Here is a 7,406-nt window from a genome sequence, read left to right on the forward strand (position 1 = left end):
GGGCCTGACCGGGGATCGAACCCGGGACCTCTCGCATCCGAAGCGAGAATCATACCACTAGACCATCAAGCCACGTTTTGCAGTCAAACTTTGTTTATAAACACTATAAAAACTGTGTGTCTGATCCACCATGGTTTTGGATCACGTGTTAGACTCGTGATCGACAGCTATTTCCCTCCCGGAAGAGAGCTCAGAGCTCATATATAACCGATCTATGGGTAATGTTGTGACCTTACACGCACACACACACCCAACTCCCCGCCCACGAGAGCTGGAGTAACGACTCGCAGCGCAACGATACTAAAATTATTTCAGCTCTGAGCGAAATTCGAACCCGGACCACCGTAGTGGCGGCCGCGAGCGCTACCACTGCGTCATCGAGTCGCCTCTGTGTGTGTGTGTGTGTGTGTGTGTGTGTGTGTGTGTGTGTGTGTGTGTGTGTGTGTGTGTGTGTGTGTGTGTGTGTGTGTGAGAGAGAGAGAGAGAGAGAGAGAATAGGGGGAAAAGGTTGGGGGTGAGGGTGACTATATCCAATCCAAACCTGTCCCCATGTAACCGATAATGGTTGTGGTGACATAAGATGGACTTAATGCGGGCGAGATAAACTCCAAAGGGGGAATTTTCTTCTATTTATTAATCTGGAATTATTAACAAAATAGAATATATATAGGCTCTTTGGGTAAAATACAGTAAGTGCCGGGCCTTGACCTCGGGAACACCTGGCTGGAAGGCTTGACCTGCTCAGCTCTGGCCGGCAGGCTCTTGACCTCCCCAGCTCTGGAGTTCGTGACATAGGTGTCGTAAGTTAATATAGGGGGTTAGTGGGTTGTTGTAAGTAAGTGCGTTAGTCTCGCTATTCTACACATTGGGGTCAGTTTTATATATGAGGGTTAGTCGTATAGTTGGTGGGTGTTGTTAGGTATATTATATATATGTTAGCTTATGGGTAATATAATAGGGCAGTTATAATAAAGGGTTTTTAATAGGTTAGTCTGGTGACATTGGGTATCTATATCTTGTTTGTCTTGAAATGTGCTGCGTTAGATGTATGTTCTGGGAAATGCAAGGTAAGCAAGAGGGGAGTCTCGCTATGTTGCAAGCATGTGGATCACGTGCGTGGTAGGTGATGATTAGTAATGGTTACACCCATTCCTTTAAATGAAATGTATCCAACATCCCCTCTCAGTCTTAAAGTGGTCTCTCCATGTGCTTATACAAACATGCATACCCTACGTACATACACACACACATACAGTACATAAATACATCCATACGTATCACAGATGTACATACATACATACATACATACATACATACATACATACAGTAGATAGATACATCCATATATATTACAGATGTACATACATACATACATAATGGCATACATCCATCCATCCATACATGCATACATACATACGTACATACACAAATAAATACTTACACATACAGTACATAAATACATGCATACGTAATACATACATACGCATAGACATACACCATATATAAATATATATATATATATATATATATATATATATATATATATATATACATATATATACATACATGCACCCACAAGATGGCGCATATGATCTCCATGTTAGTTTTGAACGAAATCTCTCAATGAAAATGGATGCTGACTTTCCTTTTCCCCAATTATCATTTTATTGATCTATTTATTTGTATCTATTCATCTACTATCTTCATAAACCAACTTATATGGTTTTCAATAACATTATTTTGTAATTGATTAAATGGTATTGATTAATTTTCATAGAAATTGTAGAAAATAAGTAGATACTAAGGGATGACCACAATCTTATTTAATATCATAGAAAATGGGAATTAATGAAACTTTAATTTTGTTCTGTTTTGCCAAAGGCTATGTGTATTTCATGTGTTTTAATTGTACATATATCTACATCAACCCTTGAATGGAAATATATCTTATTTACATTTTGATTATTTCTTAGATTTTTATTGGAATGAAATGTGAGTCTGGGAGACTTCACCCATTCAACTCCGATGACAAGATGTCTTGTCATTTGGTCAAATAAAACAAAAAATCATAAAACACCAAAATGTTTGATCAAACACCAGATAAATATAACGTCAGTCCTCGCTTTGCTGCGAGCGAAGCGAGGATTGACGTCATATTTTTCTGGTGTTTGATCAAACATTTTGGTGTTTTATGATTTTTTGTTTTATTTGACCAAATGACAAGACATCTTGTCATCGGAGTTTAATGGGTTAAACATATTTTTTTCTCGTGTGTACCAAATGTGGATTGTTCTGATTTTAGAATAATACTGATACATAATTTCAATGAATATTATACGCGAGGAATAGTTAATTAAAGGAGTTTGTTGGACTGCTTGATATTCTCTGGTGGAATAGAACGACCTGAAATCCTTCTTCGTGATGGCATCTAAGGATCATATCAGTCGTTGACTTAACGGAGTGCATAATATAGAGCAGTGGTTCTTAACCTGTGGGGAATTCCCCACTGGTGGGGAATGGCGGAGTTGCCAAGTGGGGAATGACCGGTCGGACAGAAGAACCACTGTCTTTTTTTTTCTTTTTTTAATTGATGTGTTTTTGTTTCTTTTTGTTTGTTTCTGGTGTCTTCTTGTTGTCACATTTCGTGAATTTGTAAATATACAAATTTGATTTTAACCCATGCAGTGTTTAGTAACTAAACACTGCATGGGTTAAAATCGAATTTGTCAAAGACCGATGCTGTGGTGGGAAATTTAGAGTTGACTCACAAAAAAGTGGGGAATTGGAGAAAAAAGGTTAAGAACCCCTGACATAGAGTATAGACTATACATTATCACAGCGATCGGCGACTGTCGCCCGAGTATATTATATTATAGGGAAAAGGTTGTATTGGCCTCGGAAACAGCTAAGTACCTCTAGGCGTGAACTCCTTACAAAGTCTGAGTCATGGAAAGCAGGATCCAGTTTCAGTAGACGAGAGGCATTTTGATCAAATGGGCTAACTTCAAGTGGGAACTGTTTTCTTAGGGAAATGAGCCCCGTGTAACATTTTACTGAACATATGTATTATCCCTGAGCTTTTCCAGATGAGATCCAAGTGAGTCCCATCGAGGGATTCTCTTTCACTTGAGACGCTGCCTGAGTGTTGCGACCAGAAGTATGTGATCAGTCCCGAAGAACTTAACACTTGGATAAACCTTGCGGCTCTGTGGGGTCCTATCACTAATACAAGCAAGGATATGATCGATCACCTTTACCACGCTTCCAGTACTGTTATACCAAGGCTATTCATGTGTTTCTGGGACTAGGTTCCAGCAGTCCTCAAGCTCTTGGACTTTGCAAAGTTCAGAAGTCGAGAGCTGGTGCTCCTGGCTCCAGAGCTATGAAGACCAACATATGTAGTACTTCTTAGCCAGCTCTGTCAGGACCAGTAACAACATTAAATGTGCTTAAAGCACTGTGTCCCGTAGGAGGCACTGGTCGACTAATAGACTTAAGCTTGGCGGAGAAGAGGAGTTGGCAACCCATGTCACGTGTGCCAAAATTGCCATTTTGCAGTGTTGACTTTGGCGTGCCAGATGATTTTGAAAATTTATGTCAATACTGAAAATAACAGAGCAACATAAAATGAACAAAATGTGACTAGAGAACAAAACAAAACCGAATTGTGTGTGTGTGTGTGTGTGTGTGTGTGTGTATGTGTGTTTACCTAGTTGTATTATACGGGAAGGGGAGCTATGCTCGTGGTGACCCGTCTTTGTATCTCGCAACATCTAGTTTGTTCTTATATTCATGTATGGTGTTTTCACACACTATTGTTTCGTTCAATTATTTCCAGACATTCATCATTCTGTGTGGAAAGCTTTTTTATTCAGATCTCTATAACTGTCCTTTTTGAGTTTTTTTTTCATGTCCCCTTGTTTTTCTTCAATCCCAATTGAACAAGTCTTCTCTATCAAGAACTATCATGCCTTTCATAATTCTGCAAATGACCAATAGATCACCTCTTTCTCTTCTTTGTTCCAGGGTTGGTAGTTCCAGTTTAGACCATCTTTGATCATATGTCAGTTTTGAGAGCGTTGGGGCCATCTTTGTTGTTGCTCTTTGGATTCTTTCTGTTTTCCTTATATTCTTTTTTTGTACTGGGTGTCTATAGTATCGTTGTGTACTCCAATTTTGGTCTTATCAGTGTGACTAGTATTTTCTTTAACATTTCCTCATCCTAATAATTAAAAGCCACCTTTATTGACCAGAACAAATTGTAGGTTTCTCCGACTATTTTGTTTATCTGCTTGTATGGGGACATGTCTTTGGTGATGATTGATTTTAACTAAACCCTATTATCATGTGTGTGTGTGTGTGTGTGTGTGCGTGTGCGTGTGTGTGTTTATGCATATGTAAATGTTGTAAAGGGCCTACGCGGGTGTTTGTGGTGAGATAGCGAACGTGGGTGGTGAGGAAATTCATCTGGGAGCAAATCATCACATTCATATTCTGTTTTTGCTTGTGGTATTGTTCTCCTTCGGCTTATCGTATGCCTTCTCCCCCAAACGGACCAACGACAAATCCATCATCATGGAGACAATAGATATGCATGAATGCATAACACGCATCAATTGTCTCGTATTATTAAGGAGGGAGATAAGGTATCAGATTAATTAGTAGACTGAATGAAGTGAGATGAGGGGAACTGGATTAGTCAGGATTGGGGTTATGTACTGATTTAACCATCAATGTCATTATGCCCATCTTCCTCCCTACCAACTCTGCCGCGCCTGTTCTCAACCCTTTTGCTGCACAGCGTGTGTGTGTGTGTGTGATTCACCATGGTCTTGGATCACGTGTTAGACTCGTGATCGACAGCTATTTCCCTCCCGGAAAAGAGCTCAGAGTTCGTGTATGACCGATCTATGTGTAATGCTGTGACCTTACACGCATACACACCCCCACCTCCCCGCCCACGAGAGTTGGAATAACGACTCGCAACTCAGCGATACTGAAATTATTTCAGCCTTGGGCGGGATTCGAACCCGGACCTCCATAGTGGTAGCCGGGAACTCTACCAACCGCGCCATCGTGTGTGTGTGTGTGTGTGTGTGTGTGTATTTGTGCGTGCGGTGGGGGGTTCCGTGGCTGAATAAAATCATCTGGTGGCAGACAGAATGGATATACAAGTCATGAATGTCATTGAAAGTGCCAGGCCTCACCATATTCGTTCGATTCCCGTTCAGTAACTCTTAATGTATTGTGACAGCTATGCTAACTTCTACAAATAAACGCGTCTTCAGATTTCTTTATATCTCACGCCCAGACGATTTTATTCGGCTTCATAAAGGACCCTTTGTTAAACAAACTATCCACAGGAACCATATGTTGTGTTTTTTGTTCCTTAAAGAAATACTTTTAGATGAATGCTCCATAGTACGGAGGAATGGCCGGAGAAATGGCAAATGAACTTCAATATCTCTAAGTGTATAGTGTTAAACGTAGTGCTACACAACCCCGAAAATAGATACATCTTAGATAACACGTTTTTAGACAAATCTGAGTGCGAGAGGGACTTGGGAGTTCTGGTGAGTCCGGACTTTAAAACCAAGAAGCAGTGCATTAGCGCCAGAAATAAAGCTAACAGAGCATTAGGTTTCATTGCTAGGACGGTAACGAATAGAAGTGCAGAGGTAATTATTTAACTCTATCTAGCAATAGTTAGACCCGTCCTTGACTATGCGGTACAGTTTTGGTCTCCGTCCCACATAATGGACATAAATTCACTAGAATCAGTACAGAGAAGAATGACCAAAATGATACATGGACTCAGAAATTTGCCTTTCGAAGAGAGGCTTAGGCACCTAAACTTACACTCTCTGGAAAGACGCAGATTGCGGGGTGATCTAATAGAAGTGTTCAAGTGGATCAAAGGCTATATCAAGGGAGATGCAAGCAAGCTCGTCATAATAAAACAACAGGGCAGGACTCGCAGTAATGGGTATAAACTGGACAAATTTAGATTTAAGAAGGAAATAGGCAAGAATTGGTTTACTAATAGGGTGGTCGATGAATGGAATAAACTTAGTAACCATGTAGTAAGCGCTGAAACTATCAGTTGCTTCAAAAAACGATTAGACAACTTTATGGATGGGGACGACAGGTGGTAATGGATAAGGAGCTGCCTAGTGTAGGCCTTATGGTCTCTTGCAGTCTCCTTTATTCTTATGTTCTTATGTTCTTATGTTCTTATGAAAGTAGAACAGGTACACTTGGACCCGGAAAGGTAACGGAGGCCTGCTCAAGTTACATTTCTATATACACTAACATCATACTATTCTCACTTTCCTCCCATGACCTCATGTTGCTCCTCCAATCCAAATTAAGAGGTCTTCTCTGTGAATTTTATCTTGAACACAGCAATCACGCCAACCCCATCTTATTTCTTCAGATAAGGGTAGGTCTATCTCTATTCTTTTTCTGCATAATCTGTCTGCCATACTGAGGACCAGTTTGGTTGCTGTTCTTTGTATTCTCTCGATTTTTTTTTTTTTTTGTATTTTTGTTCCTGTATGGATACAACACCACTACTGCATACTCTGATCTAGGGTGGCGTGTATATTTACCTAATTGTGTTTACCTAATTGTAGTATATACGAAAGGAGCAACGCTCGTTAAGTCCAGCCTCTTCCCCATTATCATAATTGTTTGTGTATGTGTATTTGTGTGTGTAGTTGTGTGTGTGTGTGTGTGTGTGTGTGTGTGTGTGTGTGTGTGTGTGTGTGTGTGTGTGTGTGTGTGTGTGTGTGTGTGTGTGAATGTGTGTGTGTTTATGTGTGCATGTGAATGTGTGTGTGATTCACTTTGGTCTTTGGATCACGTGTTGGACTCGTGATCAACAGCTATTTCCCTATCGGAAGAGAGTGAAGAGCTCGTACGACCGATCTGTGTGTGTGTGTGTGTGTGTGTGTGTGTGTGTGTGTGTGTGTGTGTATGTGTGTGCGTGTCCATGCGGCCGTGCAAACGTCTACGTAAAATAGATCCACGGCATAGAGAACATCACAGGACGCCGCCATAGTACATTGGGGGAGAGGATAATCTGGAGGGGACGTGAAGGGGTGAAGGGGAGGATGGTGAATGAAGGTTTGTGTACGATCAACGACGCTTCGAAGCAGCAGCAGCGTTCCCTAAGCTTCGAAGCATATTCTACTTACAAAAGAAACCCGAACAACACTGTTCCGTGGTCCAAAGTCCTCAACTTTTGAGGAAAAGTGGTTATCGAAGACTAGGTACGTTGTAAACTAAAGGCTCAGCATTTAATCTACGTCAAAGATCCAGCTCGATTGGATGCGAAATGTGGACGGGATTCTACGTTAGGTAACCGTCGACGACGAACTTACGCCAACTAAAGTATCCACATG

At 40.8% G+C, this 7,406-nt stretch overlaps 1 non-coding gene across 1 annotated transcript; it reads right to left on the reverse strand.

Moving 5' to 3' along the window:
• Positions 1 to 72, reverse strand: TRNAP-CGG (transfer RNA proline (anticodon CGG)). Its single transcript has one exon. It is a non-coding gene; the product is annotated as a tRNA-Pro (tRNA).
• Positions 73 to 7,406: the final 7,334 nt, after the last annotated feature.

The sequence above is a fragment of the Oratosquilla oratoria genome, chromosome 40 (assembly GCF_046742065.1).
Source record: "Oratosquilla oratoria isolate Oo_2021 chromosome 40, ASM4674206v1, whole genome shotgun sequence".
NCBI classification, from domain to species: domain Eukaryota; kingdom Metazoa; phylum Arthropoda; class Malacostraca; order Stomatopoda; family Squillidae; genus Oratosquilla; species Oratosquilla oratoria.